The sequence below is a fragment of the Macaca nemestrina genome, chromosome 14 (assembly GCF_043159975.1).
Source record: "Macaca nemestrina isolate mMacNem1 chromosome 14, mMacNem.hap1, whole genome shotgun sequence".
NCBI lineage: Eukaryota > Metazoa > Chordata > Mammalia > Primates > Cercopithecidae > Macaca > Macaca nemestrina.
Genome location: NC_092138.1, coordinates 71,457,545 through 71,480,588, shown reverse-complemented (window position 1 = coordinate 71,480,588; position 23,044 = coordinate 71,457,545). Strand labels below are relative to the sequence as shown.

The 23,044-nt window shown below is 37.5% G+C and overlaps 1 long non-coding RNA gene across 2 annotated transcripts in view; it reads right to left on the bottom strand.

Annotated features, from left to right (window-relative positions):
- The window catches only part of LOC105480975 (uncharacterized), a 33,757-nt gene extending 16,030 nt beyond the window's left edge, over positions 1–17,727 (bottom strand). Inside the window, exons 1-4 of one of the 2 annotated variants that reach the window (XR_011613077.1) lie at positions 17,693–17,727; positions 17,442–17,611; positions 15,220–15,266; positions 4,527–4,681 (exon numbers count right to left, since the gene is read on the bottom strand). This is a non-coding gene — a long non-coding RNA (uncharacterized lncRNA). The remainder of the gene's footprint in view (positions 1–4,526; positions 4,682–15,219; positions 15,267–17,441; positions 17,612–17,692) is intronic. The other variant, XR_011613078.1, reaches the window with a different exon arrangement.
- Positions 17,728–23,044: the final 5,317 nt, after the last annotated feature.

Genomic DNA, 23,044 nt, shown 5'->3' with positions numbered 1-23,044 from the left:
TATCAAGACTATTTTACTTTTTTAAATTAGTCTACATTTCCTGAATATAGTGCTAAAAGTAAAACATTAGCCAAATTAAATTTAAAAGAGTTTAATTGAGCAAAGTACAATTCAGTCTCCCAAGCTCAGAGACTCCAGTGCAGCCATGTGGTGGAAGAAGATTTGTGGACAGAAAAGGAAAGTGACATACGGAAAACAGAAATGATGTACAGAAACAGCTGGATTGGTTACATATCGGCTTTTCCTTATTTGAACAAGGTTTGAACAGTTGGCCACTTTTGATCAGCCAAAACTCAGTGACTGACACAAGAGTAGACTACAGTTTGTATACAACTCCATTTAGATTATAGTTCTCAAAGTATAGAAAAAGCTTTAGGCCAAACTTAAAATATGTAAGGAGGCAGATTTAGGCTAAAATTGGTCTAACAATTCCCCCCTTTTGGTCATCTTCTCAATTTTGAGAGCTTAGTCAAAACTTTAGTCTTTGATGTCACAATCACCATCGTAAATATACTTCTTTGGTGTTTAAACTTACTGGGAAATAGCAGAACATGGGTTTTGTAAGGTGGGAACAAGGAATTTAGGTTACTTTTTTTGTGAAAGTTAGAGTCAAGGTACCTCCTTATGTACTGGAACGTCCTGTTTACAGGAGGAAAAACCAAAACCTGGTCTGTTCTAGAATCTATGTATTTCTTTAAAGTCTTAGTTTGATTATGTCACATTTAGCACAAGTGACTCCATTTTGGTTTGGTCTGGTCTGTTGGGGCCTACTGCATGAGCTTAGTCCAAAACAATGGCCTCTCATAATTTTGTTTAAAAATTCCCCCCTTTTGTCATAAATAGCTCTTATGATTTTGAGATACGTTCCATCAATACCGAATTTATTGAGAGTTTTTAGCATGAAGGGCTGTTGAATTTTGTCAAAGGCCTTTTCTGCATCTATTGAGATAATCATGTGGCTTTTGTCTTTGGTTCTGTTTATATGCTGGATTACGTTTATTGATTTGCATATGTTGAACCAGCCTTGCATCCCAGGGATGAAGTCAACTTGATCATGGTGGATAAGCTTTTTGATATGCTGCTGGATCCGGTTTGCCAGTATTTTCTTGAGGATTTTTGCATCGATGTTCATCAGGGATATTGGTCTAAAATTCTTTTTTTGTTGTTGTTGTGTCTCTGCCAGGCTTTGGTATCAGGATGATGTTGGCCTCATTATGACAAACCCACAGCCAATATCATACTGAATGGGCAAAAACTGGAAAAATTCCCTTTGAAAACTGGCACAAGACAGGGATGCCCTCCCTCACCACTCTTATTCAACATATGTTGGAAGTTCTGGCTAGGGCAATCAGGCAAGAGAAAGAAATCAAGGGTATTCAGTTAGGAAAAGAAGAAGTCAAATTGTCCCTCTTTGCAGATGACATGATTGTATATTTAGAAAACCCCATTGTCTCAGCCCAAAATCTCCTTAAGCTGATAAGAAACTTCAGCAAAGTCTCAGGATACAAAATTAATGTGCAAAAATCACAAGCATTCTTATACACCAGTAACAGACAAACACAGAGCCAAATTATGAATGAACTGCAATTCACAATTGCTTCAAAGAGAATAAAATACCTAGGAATCCAACTTACAAGGGATGTAAAGGACCTCTTCAAGGAGAACTACAAACCACTGCTCAGTGAAATAAAAGAGGACACAAACAAATGGAAGAACATACCATGCTCATGGATAGGAAGAATCAATATCATGAAAATGGCCATACTGCCCAAGGTTATTTATAGATTCAATGCCATCCCCATCAAGCTACCAATGAGTTTCTTCACAGAATTGGAAAAAACTGCTCTAAAGTTCATATGGAACCAAAAAAGAGCCCGCATTGCCAAGACAATCCTACGTCAAAAGAACAAAGTTGGAGGCATCACGCTACCTGACTTCAAACTATACTACAAGGCTACAGTAACCAAAACAGCATGGTACTGGTACCAAAACAGAGATATAGACCAATGGAACAGAACAGAGTCCTCAGAAATAATACCACACATCTAAGCCATCTGATCTTTGACAAACCTGAGAGAAACAAGAAATGGGGAAAGGATTCCCTATTTAATAAATGGTGCTGGGAAAATTGGCTAGCCATAAGTAGAAAGCTGAAACTGGATCCTTTCCTTACTCCTTATATGAAAATTAATTCAAGATGGATTAGAGACTTAAATGTTAGACCTAATACCATAAAAACCCTAGAGGAAAACCTAGGTAGTACCATTCAGGACATAGGCATGGGCAAAGACTTCATGTCTAAAACACCAAAAGCAACGGCAGCAAAAGCCAAAATTGACAAATGGGATCTAATTAAACTAAAAAGCTTCTGCACAGCAAAAGAAACTACCATCAGAGTGAACAGGCAACCTACAGAATGGGAGAAAATTTTTGCCATCTACTCATCTGACAAAGGGCTAATATCCAGAACCTACAAAGAACTCAAACAAATTTACAAGAAAAAAACAAACAACCCCATCAAAAAGTGGGCAAAGGATATGAACAGACATTTCTCAAAAGAAGACATTCATACAGCCAACAGACACATGAAAAAATGCTCATCATCACTGGTCATCAGAGAAATGCAAATCAAAACCACAATGAGATACCATCTCACACCAGTTGGAATGGCAATCATTAAAAAGTCAGGAAACAATAGGTGCTGGAGAGGATGTGGAGAAATAGGAACACTTTTACACTGTTGGTGGGATTGTAAACTAGTTCAACCATTGTGGAAAACAGTATGGCAATTCCTCAAGGAACTAGAACTAGAAGTACCATGTGACCCAGCCATCCCATTACTGGGGATATACCCAAAGGATTATAAATCACGCTGTTATAAAGACACATGCACATGTATGTTTATTGCAGCACTATTCACAATAGCAAAGACTTGGAATCAACCCAAATGTCCATCAGTGACAGACTGGATTAAGAAAATGTGGCACATATACACAATGGAATACTATGCAGCCATAAAAAAGGCTGAGTTTGTGTCCTTTGTAGGGATATGGATGCAGCTGGAAACCATCATTCTCAGCAAACTATCGCAAGAACAGAAAACCAAACACCGCATGTTCTCACTCATAGGTGGGAACTGAACAATGAGATCACTTGGACTTGGGAAGGGGAACATCACACACCGGGGCATATCACGGGGAGGGGGGAGGGGTTGCATTGGGAGTTATACCTGATGTAAATGGCGAGTTGATGGGTGCTGACGAGTTGATGAGTGCAGCACACCAACATGGCACAAGTATACATATGTAACAAACCTGCACATTATGCACATGTACCCTAGAACTTAAAGTACAAAAAAAAAAAAAAAAAAAAAAAATTCCCCCTTTTGGTCAGGTTCTCACTTAGGTGAGAGTATGACCAAAATTTGGGGCCTTAGCGCCTCTCTCAGTTACCATCATTTTGGGTTTCTGGTCTTAGCATGTCATTTACAGATTATGGTGCCCTCGTGGTCACACATTTCTTTCAGGTCTTGTCATTCCAGTTGAAGAGAGACCACTTGACATTCTGTAAATGGCTGCATGCAAGCATTTAAAACTTTTGAGAGAATACAGTGCACCAGGGAGACTACTATTATCACTATCTAAAGGATAACATCAAGAGTTTGGAGTATGCTCCTTAGCCAGGGCTCCATAAACCAAACCACCTAAAATCAAATACATCAAAAAAAATGAGCTAGATAAAGAGTCTACTCACTTTAACTAAGCAGTCTCTTCATTAATCCCCTACAACTGAATCACCGTAATGCCTGATGTGATGTATTTCTCCATGGGCAACAAGTGCCAGCAGCTGCACAGATACTTCTCTGTTTAGCCAGTAAGTAATCTAGAGCAATTCTATTATTTAACATAACTTTCACAAGAGAATTTAAAGTCTGTTGTGTAACCATAGCCTTTATAGTAGAATCTGCTATAGAGCCTATCATGAGGGATAAATTTCTAATCATTGCCTCATTTACTCCAAACCATGGCAAAAGGACACCAACATGGCACATGTATACATATGTAATAAACCTGCACATTGTGCACATGTACCCTAGAACTTAAAGTATAAAAAAAAAAAAGGTGATGCTCTTCCAGAATAGTAAAGACCTCCTGGCAATGTTCTCTTTAACCTATGATGTGGGTTAAGAGGAATGAACCAATGCTCTATTTCTGACTGAGTATGAGACAATATATGTACCGTTAAAATTTCTCACCTACGTTGAGCCTTCATCTTTCATCTATCAAGGCATAAGTTTATCAAATGTATAAGGTTGGCTGCAAGATCCTTCACAAGTAAAAGTATACCTCATGAGTACACACAACAGACTCCCTTTACACTTCTATTGTTTATAGAGGCATAAGCAATAGAAAAGAGTAAGAGTCTCATGATAGTAGAGAAACCTTGACCCATGATCTTGGGGGAAAAAGCTGTTTCCATTAAGGATGCTATCTTCTTCTGGGAAGAAATTCCCCGGTTAGCTTTACCTTACGGTTTCCAATGGGTATACATTCCAGGAGTGTGGAAGGATCCTTCTGAGTTGTGAGATTATGAACCCAAGGTTCAAGGTCCTGAAGTTTTGCTGCAGTGTGGATGACAAGAGCAGTCTTTCTCTGATGTTCTCAGATCTAATCTTTGGGTTCTGGATTGTAAAGGGATTGATTGTCCTCAGTCAGTGAACCATGAAAAGCTTTCTTTAGCTGGTGAAAATACACTTTGGCATAATGAGCTACTGTTATAACATCAGCCCTCTTGCATGGGAAAGCTTTTATACAACTGAAAAACATGCATTGAAAATGACAATTGGATGAAATTCCTCTATAAATGTTTAAAAGGCCCATCAGGTAGTGAAATGTACCTGAAGTTTTGATTGTCTTTTTAGGAATATCGGCTTGACAAAACCACATGTTGATCATAAACTATTTTAGCAATTTAGAAGTCACCACACCAATATAATATTTAATTTGGATCATTTTATCTTTTTCTTGATGACTCATGAATGCAAAACTTGTAATTAAAAAAAAAAAAAAAAAAAAAAAAAGCTTTAAGGACTCAGGAAGGACAAGGCAGCCATCCTAGCTCTCCATGCTTAACATTGGACTTATGTCCTCTTGAACACCATTTTCTCCAATTTAGGTCCATAGCACTGACAACTGATGAGTTACCATAGGCAATTTCACTTAGACTATGGAGTTCATTCAAATTGTATATCTAAACAATTTCAGTATTGACTGATTTAGCGTTAAAATCTGGCAAAGTATTTTCTTGGTATTCAATTAATTTTTGTTCTGTTTGAGTTAGCAGTTTTATAAACCAGTCTTTTTATTAAAGTTCTAGGAATTCTTATCTAGTCCAAATGATATGATTCTAAAGTTATCAGAAACCTGTATTCAAGAGTGCTTTTCAGGGCCCTTTCCACCCTTTCATGAACCTCTTTAAAGACACCATATTACAGGATTTTGCATGCTTGTGAAGTTTTCAGAAATTGCATCATAATACACAGAAATGGCCAACAGACATATGGAAAAAAATGTTCAACATCAATAATCATTAGAGAAATGCAAATTAAATCACAATGAGATATCCCCTCACACATGTTAGAATGGCTGTCATCAAAAAGAAAAAAGACAATAAGTGTTGTCAAGGACGTGGAGAAAAGGGAACTCCTGCACACTGTTGGTGGAAACTTAAATTAGTACAGTCATTATGGAAAACAGTATGAAGTTTCTCAAAAAATTAAAAGTAGAATTATCATATGATTTAGCAATCCCACTACTGGGTATATATTGAAGGGAAATGAAATCAATTTGTCAAAGAAATGTCTGTACTCTCTGCAGTGCTTGCAGCACTATTTTTTACTATGTTTACTGCAGCGCTATTCACAATTGCTGCATTATGGAATCAACCTAAGTGTTCATCAACCAACAAATGGATAAAGAAAATGAGGTATATATACACAATGGAATATTATTCAGCAATTAAAAAGAAGGAAATCCTATAATTTGCAACAACATGGATGAACCAGGAGGACATTATGTGAAATGAAATAAGCAGTCACAGAAAGACAAACATCAAGCTTCACTTAAATGTGGAATCTTAAAAAGTTGGATTTGTAGAAGCAGAGAGTTGATGATAGTGGTGACCAGGGGCTGGGGAGAGGGGAGTGGACAGATGTGCAAAGAATACAAAATTTCAATTAGGAGAAATAAGTTCAAGAGATATACAACATGGTGACTATAATTAATAACAATGCATTGTATTCTCAGAAATCAGTAAGAGGCTAGGTGTGATGGCTCATGCCTATAATCTCAACACTTTGGATAGCTGAGGCAGGAAGATAGGTTAAGCTCAGGAATTCAAGACTAGCCTTGACAACATAGTAAGACCTTATATCTACAAAAAATAAAATAAAAATTAGCTAGGTAGGGTGCCACATATCTGTAGTCAGAGCTATTCAGGAGGTTGAGGCAGGAGGATCACTTGAGCTCGTGAATTTGAGGTTACAGTAAGTTATCATTGCACCACTACACTCCAGCCTGGGTGATGAAGTGAGACCCCCATCTCAAACAAACAAACAAAAAAATCAATAAGAGAGTAGGTTTTTAAGTGTTATTAATAACAATAAAAAAGATGAGTATGTGAAGTAATGCATATACTAATTAGCTCAATTTACCCATTCCACAATGCGTACATATTTCAAAGCAACATGTTGTACACAATAAATATATATAATTTTTATTTATCAATTAAAAAAATAAAAAGGAAAATCTATTTTGTTCTTTTCAGCCTATTAAAGGAGGAGATTTCTTGATGTTTTTTAGGCCATTATCTTCAGCAAACTACACAGGAACAGAAAACCAAACACTGCATGTTCTCACTTATAAGTAGGAGCTGAACAATGAGAACACATGGACACAGGAAGGGGAACAACACACACTGGGACCTGTCTGGGTTGGGGGATTGGGGGAGGGAGAGCATCAGGATAAATAGCTAATGCATGCGGGACTTAATACTTAGGTGATGGGTTCATAGGTGCAGCAAACCACCATGGCACACGTTTACCTATGTAACAAACCTGCATATCCTGCGTATGTATTCCAGAATGTAACATTAAATTAAATTTTAAAATTAATAATAATTTATTACAGAGCAGATACAAATGTAAAGAATCTACAGAAGTCACATTAAGATGTAAAAGGAATCTTGGTAGGAAACCAAGCAAAAAAATAATTTTTTCTTAAGTTTTTTGTGAAGAACTATATCTCTTTTGATGGCTATACAGGGCACTGAGAAGACAGAAAAAGTCACAGGTCTGTGTAAAATAGGCAAATCCCTCCTCCACAAGGCCCCAAATAAAGCTGGAACATCTAAGATTTTCATCGTACATATAATGGTGAATGTGAATAAATCCATCTTGCAAAACAGCATTATTCAGAAACTAAATTGTCTTGGCCCTGGTGCTGGGTGTAGAAAAAAAAAAAACCATCCCTGAGAATTCATAGATACAACCTACCACACATGCTACCAGTGTGGTCTGAAAAAACTCAGGCAGATAATTTGATATAAAATAGTTGGCTCTGCTCCATGGAATAGTAAACACAAATTCTTTCTAACAGAGTATAAGTGCAATCTTAGTCTTCAGAAAATTCCCATAGATAAAGTTCCAAAGAACATGAGTTCACAGTCAAAAACCCCAAAACACACAAGAACCCAAGGAACAACCACTGAAAGCATCCAAAACAATAATAAGCAAAGTCCGACCAGTAAAGATTCTAGACAATGGTATTCCTAGACACAGAACACAAAATATCTATGTCTTACATGCTTAAAGAAATGTTTAACAGTCTTTAAAATGTGAACAGAAAACCAAGAGATTTAAGAATAGCCAAACAGATTGGGAAAAGAACCATATAATTCATCCAGATATTAAAAGTATCTTCTATCTTCCACCTAGTATGGCAACACCCTCTGAGAAGAAATGAATCCCACAGCTATTTCATCTTCAGCAAAGATGTGGAGGTAGGAGGTAGACACCACAGAAGTTGGCAAGAATAAAACATCTGAGTCTTTAATAAAATGTTAAATGATGAGTTTGGGTTGGCACAACAGTTTAGAATGACTGGGGGCCCTAGACAAGGGGAATTCTCACCCATCCACAAAATCTTTTCACTAATTTCCATTTAATATTTATGAAAAAGATTAGGGGCAGGAGAGGAAACTGAAAAAGATTGTCCCTGCAGTAAAGACAAGCAGGGCCTGCCTAAGTTTGAGGTTGAGAGAAAAATGAGAGCTGACCTCCTAAGCCCCAGACTCTGTGTGAGTAAGAAGCAGAGTCCTCCCCTGTTGGGAAAGGGCAGGAAATCCTGCTTTGCTCCTCTGAGAAGAGCCACCTCCACCCCGTCTCAATCTGACTTAAAGTCACTAATCTTTTTAAGTTAAAAAAACATGCCTGCTGTAAAGTTAGTTTTATCACTTTTACCAGATCTTCAAATATAGGGAAAAACAAATAATAAAATCTAGCAATCCCAAGACTGCTTTTTAGGTAAATGTGTAGAATAACTCCATGAAACGTTAAAACAGTTTATTGAATCTTGCAATTGAGTTCAGTTACCTAATTATCTAGAATTCGTTGGGCAAAAACAGGAATCTTTTTCTAGGGTAAGCATCAGCACTCTATAGAGAAGAGTGGCAGAAAAAAGGTGCCATTTCACATAAAGGTAGAAGAGGAAGTTCTTCCTATGCTGTGATCATGGTCTTCCCCACTACTGCCACCAACAACAAAATACTTCCTCCAACTTCCAAACACTTCTAGACCACTGGAATTAACAGTGGTCTAGATAGATAAGGAAAGAGTGAAAGAGAGAAATTCAGAAGGAAAAATGCCTGTATGAAAAACATCATATTGAGATAATTTTATTCTTAGATGTGAGTGAGTGATCTAACAGAGTAGGTTATAACTACAACTGTATATGGAGGGAGATGGAGAAGGGGGTATCTGAAGAGGGATAGGGCATTACTTAATTTTATAACCTAAGAAAGTTGTTATAAATTAAAGCAAAAATATAACAGTAAAAAGTTCAGTTTTCATATGGATTTTCTGTTTGTGGTTCGACCAAAACTAGTAACCAATATATGCCTTCACTGATACCCACATTTCTTCAGTCACCCTAATTTTATTCAACAAATACTTAATTGAATTACTATTATGTGCCAGGTACTGTTCTGATCATTTAGGGTACATCAAAAAGATTTCTGTCCTCATGGAGCTCACTTACCAGTGGAGGGAGATAGAGAATAAACAGTAAATATGATAAATGAGTAAATTATTTAATATGTTAGGAGGCAAGTGTGATGGCTAAAAGAATGGGTAGAGAGGATGGGAGATCAGAAATGCAGAAAGTTGAAGTTAAAATATTAAACAGGATGGTCAGGTAAACCTCATGGAGAAGGTCAGATACGAACAATGACAGGCAGGAAATAAACCAAGCAGTTAGGTTTCCGGAAAAATTCCTGCAGGTGGGACATCTGGTATTCCAGCTGTATTCAAGGAACAGGAAGGAGGGCAAAATGTGGAGCAAGCAAGAGGAAAAGTAATGGGATTGGAGGTCATCTCCTCCTTTTTATTCATTTTTATTCCCACTCCAAGCTACTAAATCCCACTTAAGGAAAGAACACAAATGCAGTGATGGACTCCACCTTGAGATGAATTATCCAACTTCGGCTGCTGTAACTCAGTCCTAGTTATGTTCTCCCTTCCCTAAATCACTTCCCACAGCAGAACTTCCAATTATATTCTTATCAAGGTGGCATTCCTGCCTCCATACCTTCACCCGCCAAAGATGCCCTTGACTCCTACTTTGTTCAGAGAGGATAAAAGACACTGGCTATGCTATTCCCATGTAACCCCACTCCCCATCTCATATGGTTCAAAGGGAGACTATCCTCCTACTCAAGGCGAGTCTTTGCACCTGGCCTGGGTCCTTAGCACTTCCATTGCCCATCTCTCAGGGACTCCTGAGTCTCCTTCTCTGAAGTTTCCTTATTGAATGTGGATGTCTCTCCTCAATCTCACTCTCCTCAAGCAGTTTTATTCATGCCATCGCTATATATTTCCATCTACATGTTGATGATTTTCTCATCGACTTCTCTAGTTCTGAGTTGCTCCTGAGGTCTAAGAAGGCATTCCCAACTGTGTACTAGACATGTACATTCTAATGATACATCAGATATAATGTGTCAAAAATCAAGCATAACTCCACCTTCCAGATATATTAATACTTCCCCTGTTTCCTGTCTCAACAGATGGCATCACTACTCTCTCAGTCATGTGGACTTTACAGTCAGCTTCTCTCTTTCCTTTATCTCCCATTTATAATCAGTCAAGTTCTATAAATTCTACTTTATAAATGTCTACCACATCAATAGTTACCTTTTACCAAATACCTGCAATCACAACTCTCACTGGCCTCTTCATTCAAAGACAAAAATCCAATCATGAGCATCTTTTACACTGATGCAAGGAATAATGAGCCAACTGCCATTTGCTGTCTCTACATAGTCTTTTTTGATAAATGAGATTCGGATTTTTGCTTGTTGTTTTGTTTTGTTACAGTTTTTAATTTTCTAGTACCCAGTGAGGTAGGTGCTTAATTCCATTGAACAATTCATATGAACAAGGAAAAACTGATTGGCTTCTATGCAAATTAAACTCATCTTAAAACCACACCATAGCAGAAAAGTTAACAGGGTGAAGCACTTGAGTTTGGACCAGAGAAAAATTAAAGGCTTGCAAAGCCAATAAGGCAGTCTGGAAAGAATTTCAGAAAGAGAGAGAGAAAGAGAGAGAGAGAACACCATTGGAAAGCACACAATTTTCAGAAGAAGCCTGGAGTTTAGGCTGTCATAGGAAGGATAATGAGGAATACAGTAGGCAAGAGTGAGCTATGATTGCACTACTGCACTTCAGCCTGGGTAACACAGCCAGACCCTGTCTTTCAAAAGAAGAAAATGTAGGCAAGAGATGGATTCTATATCCACCAGGGAGGCATTGAAGAGTTTTCAGCAAAAGAGTAACCTGAGAAACATAGATGTTAGGAAGACCCCACTGTATGTTGGTGGGAGGACTTGGCTTAAGTCATTTTTATTATCCCCCACAGAATCCAGTACAGTGTTTTCAAAGAAGGTGTGAAAGTCAGAAATGAATTGTATTCGATTGAAGTAAATGATAGAGACTTTGTGGAAAGCAACGAGTGGCTGTGTTGTGTGCAAAGCACAGTCCTGAGCTGCCTAATTTGAAAGGGGATGTATTGGGCTCTTGTAAAGTTGAGACCAGCTTGTAAGCCCCACTCTCCCTGTTTGAAGGCTGGTGGTTGCCATGGTTACGGTTGCATGGGTAGGCTTATTTATAGCTGTACACTATCTTTAGTGAATTCCACAACAGATGAGAGAAAAATTCAACTGTGAAGCCATTTAAGTGCATTGGAAGCACTTAGGAAGAGCAATAGAATTAAACATACACCAGAGAATCTCAAAAACACTAAGGAGAACCCCATTTTAAACAACTGCTTTGTGAAGAGTGTTCTGCGTAAGTTGAAAAAATAAAGGGGTAGAAACTGCCAAAATCTAGGCTGCTGCATGCCCTCTACTAGCTCTGCCTCTAACAGTTTATAAGCATAAGCTCTAGGATAGGTTTTGGAAATAAATAAATTTTCTTTACCACCAATCACATGCAAGACACCTACAGATATCAGGTCTTTCAATTCTTACAAAAACAACATAAGATAGGTACTATTATTATCCCCATTCTGCACATTAGAAAAGGAAGTAAACAAGGTTAAGAGTTTCCCAGAGCCACATAGTTGGTAAAGACCAGAGCTAGCCAAGAGCCCAGGCAATCTGCCTCCAGTAATCTTAACCACTATGATATACTGCCTTGTTTTAATATGTATAACCAAAAGGTCTGGGGACCAGAATTCGTTGGAGACCAAGAAGCTGTATTTATTTCAGTTTAAAGTGAATACAAACATAAAGTGATTATTTGATAATGCAGAAGACTGAGAATTCATGCTGCAGAACCAATTGTACCCAACCCTAAAATTTCAAATAAAACAAACTAGGGGCATCCTACTCCTATTTCAAAAAGAGTGACAAAAGGATTCCTTTATAAAGAAAATTTATCTGTTTTATGTCAAATTAAATATAATTTTTAAAAATATATTTCACATGTGGGTGCACATGTATATGTTCATGTGCACACACAAATTTTGGGAACACATCCATTATGAATCACAAAGTAAAACTATAAATTATTTTGAAAGGAATGGATATTGACAGCTATCGAGTGTGTTCATTCATTTAATCTTGACAAGTAAATGAGGCAAGTATTATTGATCCCTAGTTAACAGAGGAAAAACTGAGGCTCATGCTGGATGAAACTTCCCTAAACACACATACCAAGTGGGCAGCAGAACTGGACCTGAAACCTAAGTCGCCCCAGTGTCAAAGCCTAAAATTATTTTCTCTGTATCTTTCTGTGTCATCTTGACTTCAAGGGAACCAAAATTTGGCCAGTTTCTAACTGAGGCTCTCCTCAAAGCCAAGAAAGCTGTCTTTGAAAAACCACAGATGTTCAAAAGAGGATGACAGGTAAAAACTTGCCTGGACAAATCCTAATTCAAATTCAATGCAAGAATCACTCACTTGGCCGGGCGCGGTGGCTCAAGCCTGTAATCCCAGCACTTTGGGAGGCCGAGACGGGCGGATCACGAGGTCAGGAGATCGAGACCATCCTGGCTAACACGGTGAAACCCCGTCTCTACTAAAAAAAAAAATACAAAAAACTAGCCGGGCGCGGTGGCGGGCGCCTGTAGTCCCAGCTACTCGGGAGGCTGAGGCAGGAGAATGGCGTAAACCCGGGAGGCGGAGCTTGCAGTGAGCTGAGATCGGGCCACTGCACTCCAGCCTGGGCGGCAGAGCGAGACTCCGTCTCAAAAAAAAAAAAAAACAAAAAAAAAGAATCACTCACTTTCTGGACAAATGTGTGTTAAAATACTGTAACTTGGGCTGGAATACATTATTGTAGTATTCCTATATCCTACACCGAGAGTAGTTTTGAATAAAAGTAATATGGTAAAGCTTTGGAATTTGTATTTGTTGTTAGTGATCTTATAATCTAAAAAATCATATGATGTTTGTTCATGCTTTTATCAGATAAATGTTTACTAACTCCTTAAAATGTTCCTCTAAGTGTGGAAAATTCTGAGGATTTAGTGTTGGATAAGACAAACATAATTTTGAATGCCAATGAAAGTGCAATCTTAGACTCACAGAACATTCAGAATATTCATTTATTCAACAAATGTTATCTAGTGATTCCCATAAACCAGACAATATGGGAGATACTGAGGACATAATGGTGAATAATTCACAGTACTAGAAGTAACTTTAGAGATCAAACATACGACAAATGACTGAACTGAAAATACCAGGAGACTCAGCACTCATCCAAGTTCCTACAGTGAAACTGGAGTTAAAACCAATGGTTAGTAACTGTGTTTTTGACCCCGGCACTTTTCCTGAGGGCTCAAAACAGTGGGAAGCCTCCTACCTTCTCCAGCACTTCATGGTATGACATAATTACTACCTGTATCTTTTCTTCTAAACTGGGGGAAGTGCCAGAAAGAAGCAATATCACATCTGCCATAAAGGTTTTGGAGCCACAGTTTCAATAACAAAGAATTATCTGGTCCAAAATGTCAGTAATGCCCAGGTTGAGAAACCCTGCTCTAGCCTATCTTCTTATTAATAAAAAGGACTATAGAATATGTACGAGAAAATAAAAATCATCCTTTCTGTCTAAAATAAAATACAAACTCACCCAAGGAACTAGGAAGTAGTTTGATGTGACTCAGAAAAAAAAAGCAGAGAGTGGTTATCTTATTATCTTTAAATACTGAAAATGGGGAGGGGGAGTATTTTGGGAGCTTATCACCAGTATCAGTATGAATAAAAGGTTCATATCCAAACTGGACCATGATTATAGGTTTAGACATGCCTTGACCTGCACATCTAACTCATTTCTGAGTCTGTATACTTACCAACTAATTCTCAGACCTCTGTTTGCTTGCACATGCAGATTATTTCAAGGAGAAAAAGACCCACTTATTGAGTAGCAAAAATCATAGGGCAGATGGTCTTTTTGGCTTTCAGATACAATGTAGTCCTGTTTGGTCTTAAACCAAATGTAGGTAGACCCAAAACTCTGGTCAGTGAGGTCCCAGGTCTATAGAATATTATAGTTCAGAGACATAATTATAGAGTCTATACCAGCCCTTAACTGCTTCCTACTGCAGCCATTATATGCTAACTTCTCAACCCACTATTTTTGTACCCTATGTAAGTATCTAAGTTAAAATATTGAAGTCCTGGGCTTTGGAGATTTTAAAGATTTCTAATAATGATGTGAACTGAATTAATACCCTAGCAGCACCCGAAATTAGCCATGAACACAATAATTATTTCTAGTAATGACGAATGTTTTTAAGATACTACTTATGAAATTGAATCTCTGCCTTGAGGAGTCCTCTGACCAGAAACAATAAACACAAAGAAATTAAAGGCCCACAAATTGGCAAAACTCAAAACATTTCTCAAGAAATTTCAAGAAGGGAAGGGTTGTAATACTAATATAAAACAAAATAGTTTGCAACCAGCCTGGTGAACATAGCAAGACCTCATCTCTTAAAAAATAATGTTTAAAAAAAACAGCCAGAAGTGGTGGCATGAGCCTATAGTCCCAGCTACTATAGGCTGGGGCAAGAGGATCACATAAGCCCAGGAGTTTGAGTGAGCTATGATCACAACACTGCACCAGCCTGGACAACAGAGCAATACCCTGTCTCTAAAATAAACCAATAAATAATCTTTAAAAATGTAGATAAATAAAATAAAATTCAAGCTCTGAAGGGGAAAATATAGCATTTTATATTGATAAAAGGTAAAAGGCCATGTTGAACATTTATGTACTAAACAAAATAGCATGGAAAACAAAAACAGCTATTATTTGTTTAGTTCTTTGACTTTAACCTTCAAAACAACCTAATGAATTAAGTATTTTGAAAGGATGAGCTCAAGACTTAATATCTGAAATTTTAAAAGCACAAAGCTGATTTTATTGCTTACCTAAATAAAGAAGAGCTATGATGGCGAGGCACAACCTCTCCAAGCTGCTGATATAAGGAGAAAACGATATATCTATAATTAAACTTTATGTGCCAAATAATGTTGCCTCAAAATATATTTAAAGGAAAATATGTTGGAAATATATTGAGAAATTGACAAAAAGACACCAGTGAAAGGTTTCTACAGAGCAAACAAACAATACATGTCTCCTTCTGGGACAGAAATGAGGCTTGCATGTGAGACAGAAATGAGGCTTGCATGTGAGTTCAGCAAAATGTCTTTGAAATTAAGATAACGGTCAGCATTTAACATAGAGGAGCTGGTCATTTCTGTAGGCCCAGAGGGTTCAATAGGATCTGAGGTTTCAAATTTATAGAGTAAAATGATACAGATAGCCCATTCCAAATTTCAGAGTCCCACACCTTTCCAATCAGGTCCTCCTGAATTTGGCATAGAAGATTTGTTGGAATAGAGAGTTCAAACTTCTCGAGAACTCTGCTACTCTTAAGTTTTGGGCCTCAGAATTTTCTGCTCTTTCAGCTAAAAAAGGTACATCTCTATATACACTGCTAAGGAGGGCCTCTGATTTTCTTTGTCTTCATTTGGTGATTAACCTTTAGCCTTTCGTTGTCTTCTCCAATGCATCAGTATTATGAAGCATGATCCATTCCATAATTCTCATAATTTCTGTTTCCCACACAACTCTCAAGTGCCTGAGATATTGCAGCAACCAAGGCATTCCCTTCCAATATTATACCATCCCAATGAAAATTTTAGCAATTGCAGAACTACAGCATGCCAGGGACCACGTATTCTACCTACTGTTGGTGATGAGGTTTTCCTGCTCCAAAACTGCGTTATACATTCGGCTCCCTAAAACCATTTCTGGTAACAATTGCCATAAGTTTGGCTCCCTGGAAACATACTCTAGAGCAGAGATTATCATGAATCACCCCTTGGAGGGTAATTTCATGAATGAGAACTATGAGAATTGGGCAGAGGGCAAAGTTGAGCTATGATATGTGATGCAGTTACAACAGAGGCCTTGCTGATCCCACAGGGAACTCTCGAGAAAGAATGGCCCTTTAGGGTTGTCTGAAATTAAGGTAATGGGCAATCCTCATAACTCTACCTTGACCCTTTATTAGATATGGGCTACCCCTGTGGAGGGATAATCTTGGGAGAGAAGGCCCCCTTTGACTGAGGAAGCTCCTGGAGAGGAACACCTGCCATCCATCAGCACATAACATTCTTGGCAGCTGGGAGAACGTGTTCTGGAGTGATCTGGGTATTTGGTACTCTACAAACAGGAAACAAACCTTCTTTCGCATGTAATATTTTGTTTCCTATATAATATTTTACCCTATTAACAGAAAATAGACCTTAGTGTCCATAGTATGAGAGGTGTTGTTTTCATATTTTTCACATAGAATGTTCTGACTCTGCATTTTCAAGCCAGCTAAGTATTTGTTTTAAATTTATATAGAATTGTTTAAGATAACCCTTTTAGCACTTCCACCCCAATCATCTACTTTGTAAAGAGCTGTTTTCCCAAAATATTTTTAAACCCATTATGCAGACATAATTGGATATCCAAATTAATTGAAGGTTTTCTGAAAAAATTAGGTAGTCTTGACTGACTTTTGGCAAGTAACTACTTGTGGTTAAGAAATAAAAATCACAGGCCAGGCGCAATGGCTCACACCTGTAATCCCAGCACTTTGGGAGGCCGAGGCGGGTGGATCACCTGAGGTCAGGAGTTCGAGACCAGCCTGTCCAGCATGGTGAAACCCCGTCTCTACTAAAAAATACAAAAATTAGCTGGGCATGGTGGTGGGCGCCTGTAATCCCAGCTACTTGGGAGGCTGAGGCAGGAGAATTGCTGGAACCCTGGAGGCGGAGGTTGCAGTGAGCTGACATCACGCCATTGTACTCCAGCCTGGGTGACAGAGCAAGACTCTGTCTCAGAAAAAAAAAAGAAAAAAGGAAAAATTATAAATAATATATTTGAAATATTCACCATGGTCTTAGGCCTCTACAAAAAAAATAATAATAATAACATAGCTTGAGATATGGCCACAGGTTCTGATTTTATAGGACCTTAGTTACTTTATAATGAAAAGAGATAAAGATACGGAACCTGTATTATTCAAAAGAGCAAAAGATAATGATTTGTTAATTAATTTATTTTTTAAATTTCATAGACATTTTATGTTGCTTACCACATTTTTTCAGAAATGAGGCTTGCATGTGAGTTCAGCAAAATGTCTTTGAAATTAAGATAACGGTCATTCTCTTTCAGTCACCTCTTACAGCATTACTCATTTTCAAGGCAGCAGCTCAGATAAGCAAGACTAATTCTTAGACGACTGAACATCAAATGATTTGATACCTGAAAAAAAGACAAGTTTGACAAAAGATCTGGTTTTCTCCTCAACTTTTTTTAAGTACAAAGATGAGGTATTATACTCACTACTTGTGGCCAATGGTATAATGATGCTGGATGACATTTTAAAAAATCAGAACTCCTTAGCTCCTGAGTTCCATTTGCCTTCTTTGTCCAATTAACAGAAATAAAATCAAAATGAATCAAGAAATAATAAGAAAACATCAGCTACATTATATCACCCTAAGTCTTACAACCTTAGCACACCATATTGATGGATATAAAATTAGAGAATCAGCTAATGTCACTAAGCTTTGATGAGCCACAAAACTGAAAAGGATGCCAGGACATAGAACATGGAACAAATGTAATCCCAATATTTAATGAAGAGCACCACAATATAAAACCAATCATTATGGTCACCTATATAAATACATAGATCACTAGGGGCCAGCACCAGTTCACTAGGTCAACAGGTCAGTTTGTCCTGACCAGTTAGTAGATTGGGTAAATTAGGGGAAAGTAAGATATAGTCTGTGTAGAGTTTAGCCAGCATTTGATGTTTTACCCCTCATGATATCTGTGAGAACAGCACAGAGGAATATCAGTTGGTTCCCAGTATAAGTAGATGTATTCGTTGTTGGTTGAATTATTGTACTGTCAAAGAAGACTTATGAACCCTCTTGAGAAGTGAGGGCAGAAAGGGTGGTAGCACATACAGACGCAATTCGGATTTTAGAAACAGCTGAGATGAAAATTCGAGTTCTGGCACAATCCTGGCTGACTCTCTGAGCAAGTCAATCCCTGCTCTGATGACCTGTTGCACCACTCCAATGGGATCCTATCACATTTGTTCTCTTAAAACTAGTCTTTGATATTGGTTTTCAACATAGCTTCCTAATTGAACTATCCTTTCAGATTCTGTCCATGCCTTTGCAGAGTCTATAGACTTCTCTGATTATAAAACTCAGTGATGAAAACTTTCTTTCCTTCCACTGCCCTTTTATTTCTTAGCAGCTCTCTTCTTGAATTTTAGTGTCCCTAAATTCTATCCTGAGCTCTTCCTTTGACTAGACTTGGTATAGCTTTAAGCTGAAAATAATTAATACTCAACAGCTGTTAATGAATTACAAAGGCCAGTATCTACCATGAAGGACAGTTCTAGTGACAAGCCATGGAGCATTGAAAAGAGTAAAAAGAATAGAAGCACAGAGGTAGTTGTATAATCAGACCTAAGGGCTGAAAGGAAAAAACAAGTGGAAAGTTAGTGGCCGTCAGCCCATAAAAACAGCAGTCAGAAAGAAGAGACAGGAACCAGGAAGACATACCAGAATATTCCTCATGTAAGAAGGAACTGAGGGGCCCTCAGCTTTGTTAGAGATGTTCTATACAGATGTGTGATGATAGCTCAGAGTCAAGTGGAAAAGATGTGGCTGACAGCTTTCAGGAGTCCCTGAATAACAGCCATGTAGTGCCTCTGTGGATGCTGCCTGAAGAAAACAATATGTTCCCACCTTCTAGAAGACACCCTGCCTTATAAGCTCACTTACCCCTTGGGATAACAAAATTTACACTAACAACTTTGTCTTGCTACAGATCATAGAATAATTTTAAGTGAACAATATTTAAAACAACAGATGTGTCATGGAAAGTCATTGTGGTATGTTCTTTTAATAGGAATAAGAGAGATAATAGTTACAAAGACTTTTTAAACAGCATAGAATTCTATGGCTGTGTGCCATAAAACTAGCTGTTTTCTTTAATGACAAACTATGTATTTTAAAGGGTGAGCATTATTGCCTTTTAATTTAGTAGTCTAAATCATTATGTGATATGAATTTTCTTCTCCAGTGACCCATGGTTCTGGGTTCTATTGATTTCTAAAATAGTATCCAATATTGAAAATCTTTCAAGGTTTCATGATTGCATTTGAAAGAAGTATGATACAGAATAAAGCTGTAGTGACTCCTACAATCACATCAAATTTCACATCTCAAGTATAATTAGCATGACATTTTATGTATTTAGCTTGAAGAAGTCTGCAAAATAATCCTTATTTTGCAGAATCAAAGAAAATTAGACATTTAGATAACTAGCAGTTATCTTTGCTCAGATTTTATTATTAAAGTGAATTCCTAATTCTATCCTCCAAGAATTCCATTCTCATTTGGAAAAAAAAGTCTTTCTTCTCATGAGCTCAATAACTGAAATTCATAGGAGTCACATAAAATGTCAAATTTATTATCAAGTACTCATTGGTTTAATTCTATTTTATGCTGGCAAACATCTGGAAGATTATGAAAAAATACATTATTTTAAGAGCATGAAAATAGAGAAAAATTAATTAGGATTTTGCTTACATATTCATTCATAAGTCAACAAATATTTATTGAAATCTATTAGACCACCCAGTCCTTATCTTACCAAAGCCAAATATTTATTGTAAGTCATTAGCATATAAAACTTAATGATAATTTACTTTGATGTTTGCTACACGTGAATTCATGAAGGTATTTGAATTTCATATCTAGCACTTCTCAGCATCAACCCAAGATCAGTCACTTACTTTTTACATTGGACACTGTGGTTGAGCATAAAGTTTCTAGAGTAATATAAGATTTATAACAAAGTTATAAATAGTACTTGAATTGGGTCTTGCTAATGTCACTGATGGTCATTGGCTAGGGTTTGGTCTTAAACAACACAACACACACACGCATACACACACATACACTCAAGTAGTGGGCATCTGTTTCTCTGGTTGCCATCAGAAACTCATTTTTCATTTCAGGAACCATTTCTCCCCTCCTCTTAAACTACCTGGTTTGAGTGAGGTGACCTTTACTTTTCCTTCCAGAGAAAGACACATGACAGAGCCTGGTCACTCATTGTCTATCCTTCTGGTCACAAATGGCCAGGTGACCAAAGTCATACTAATCAGAGCCCTCCTTGGAAGTTTTTCTGTGACTATTGGGGAAAAAAAGTGCTTCTCTTCTAGGATTATAGAGGCTAAGGACCCACTAAGAGGATGTGGTTAAGAATAGCTTTGTGACCGTATGAAAAGAACCTTTCCGGCTGGGCGCGGTGGCTCACGCCTGTAATCCCAGCACTTTGGGAGGCTGAGGCAGGCAGATCACGAGGTCAGGAGATTGAGACCATCCTGGCTAACACGGTGAAACCCCGTCTCTACTAAAAATACAAAAAGACAAATTAGCCGGGCGTGTTGGCGGGCGCCTGTAGTCCCAGCTACTTGGGAGGCTGAGACAGGAGAATGGCGTGAGCCTGGAAGGCGGAGCTTGCAGTGAGCTGAGATCCGGCCACTGCACTCCAGGCTGGGCGACAGAGCGAGGCTCCATCTGCAAAAAAAAAGAAACAAAGAAAAGAACTTTCTGAGAAAGAGTCCAACAGAGGAGTACAGCTCTGAGAGATGGAGAAAACAAAACAAACAAACAAAAATTCTTACTGACATCAATCTAACCTCACAGTCCAATCATTTCTAAAAATAACTTGACCCCTTGAAAAAATCCCGGTTATATGAGCCAATTGATTCCAATTTGTGTTTATTTAAGCTGACTTGAACTGAGTTTCTGACATTTGCAACTGGATAAATCCAGACAATATACATACATACCCACAGATTCATTATCTTCCGTTTGTGATATTTTTCTTGTAACAATATACATCACACACATAAACATGCGCACACACACTCACAGTGTGCTACAGAAGCTTAGCATTTGTCCTGTAGATGATGACAAAAAATTTTACGGTATGGTTTTCACCTTCATGGCCAACAGGATTTTGCTGAAATTCAGCAACTTTTTATCTGATTGATGTGCAACAACATGTTCTGACTGCTTGCAGAAACTCTTTTAGCCATTGACCCAAACGTGACAATACTTCAAATTGTGCATCAGCCCTCCATCTGGGTAGCATTATTTCTGCCTGAGCTCTGAGAATCAGAAAACTCACTCACGTTTCTCACAAAGTTGGAGTCCCGTAAATTATCCAGTCTCCAAAATGTTGGGCCTAAAATGATGTAAACACCTGGAGGTTTTACCCATGATTATACAGGCATCTGTTTTCAGTTGGAGCTTTATTCCTTATTGATGCCAAGTTGAGACGGGCTTAGTTGTGCATTTTCTATATCTTTGGCTGACAGCATATTGTCAGAGTTTGCTCGATTATAGCAGAAACTCATAATTGTTTTCAGCTGCAAACAAATGCAAGGCTGACTCTATAGAGGTACGTGTCTTTTGTTCCTTTGATCAGTAGCTTTGGTTTGTCCCATCAAGATGGCATCTGTACACAGCATCTCAAGGTTAACTGCGTTCAGTGTAATATATTCTGTTGTATTATTTAACATGTATACTAGTCGTTAAATTTTCTTTTCTTCAAGATAGTAGAATTAGGATCACATTACCAAGCGGACACATGTTAACCTTTGGATTTCAAAAGCCAAAGCTAGGCAGAGGAAAAGCCAGAGTTTGAATCTCAGCCAACATATAAGCATAATAGACTTACTGAGTTCATATCCTGGCTTTTTGGGCAAGTTATCTTACTTTTCTAAGCCTCAGTTTCCTCATCTATGAAGTGAAAATATTTACAAGTATTGCCTTACCAAGTTCATAATTCATTAAGGTTTAATAGACATTAGTTACTAATGTTAATAGCTTTATAAAGTCAGTAAATGTTAAACTATTGCTGAATAAACATCAACGATCAATAAACATTATCTATTCATATTATTGCTATTATTATCTAGAAAAGTCCTTTCACCTCCCTGAATTTCAGACTTCTCAACTGCAAAATGGAAGAATTACTGACAACTTTCTGAAACCGCTTTTAAACTCAAATGAGAAAATTTACATGAAAGCACTTTATAAAATGTAAAGTATATGAAAATATATGATGGTATTGTTGCCATTTCTGCTGTGGTTGTCTTCATTATTAGCATTGGGGTATTAAAAAATAAGTGTATTCGTATGTATTAAGCATCTAGCACGTACAAGGTTCTGGTAAGACAAAAATCCTATTCTCTAAACGCTTATAATCATTGAAAAGACATTAACAAGAATAACTTCAAAACATAATATAGTCTTTTTTACTATTTTAACTAGCAAATCCCTTTCACAATAACATAGATAACTGTGGTCTGATAGAATTTTCTATGATAACACAAATGTTCTACATCTGTACTGTACAATATGATAGCCAAGAGTCATGCATACTACTAAGCAAGTGAGATGCGGCTAGTGTGAGTAGGAAACTAACTTTTTAAATTTCATTTTAATTAATTTAAACTTAAATAGCCACACCCAGCTAGTGGCTACCATATTAAATAGCACATATCTAGAAGGTCTTCAATACCTTGATATCTGTTGGCGGATTTGACAGTTTTTGCATTGTATGTTATAAGGATGTGATTTTAGTTTGAAA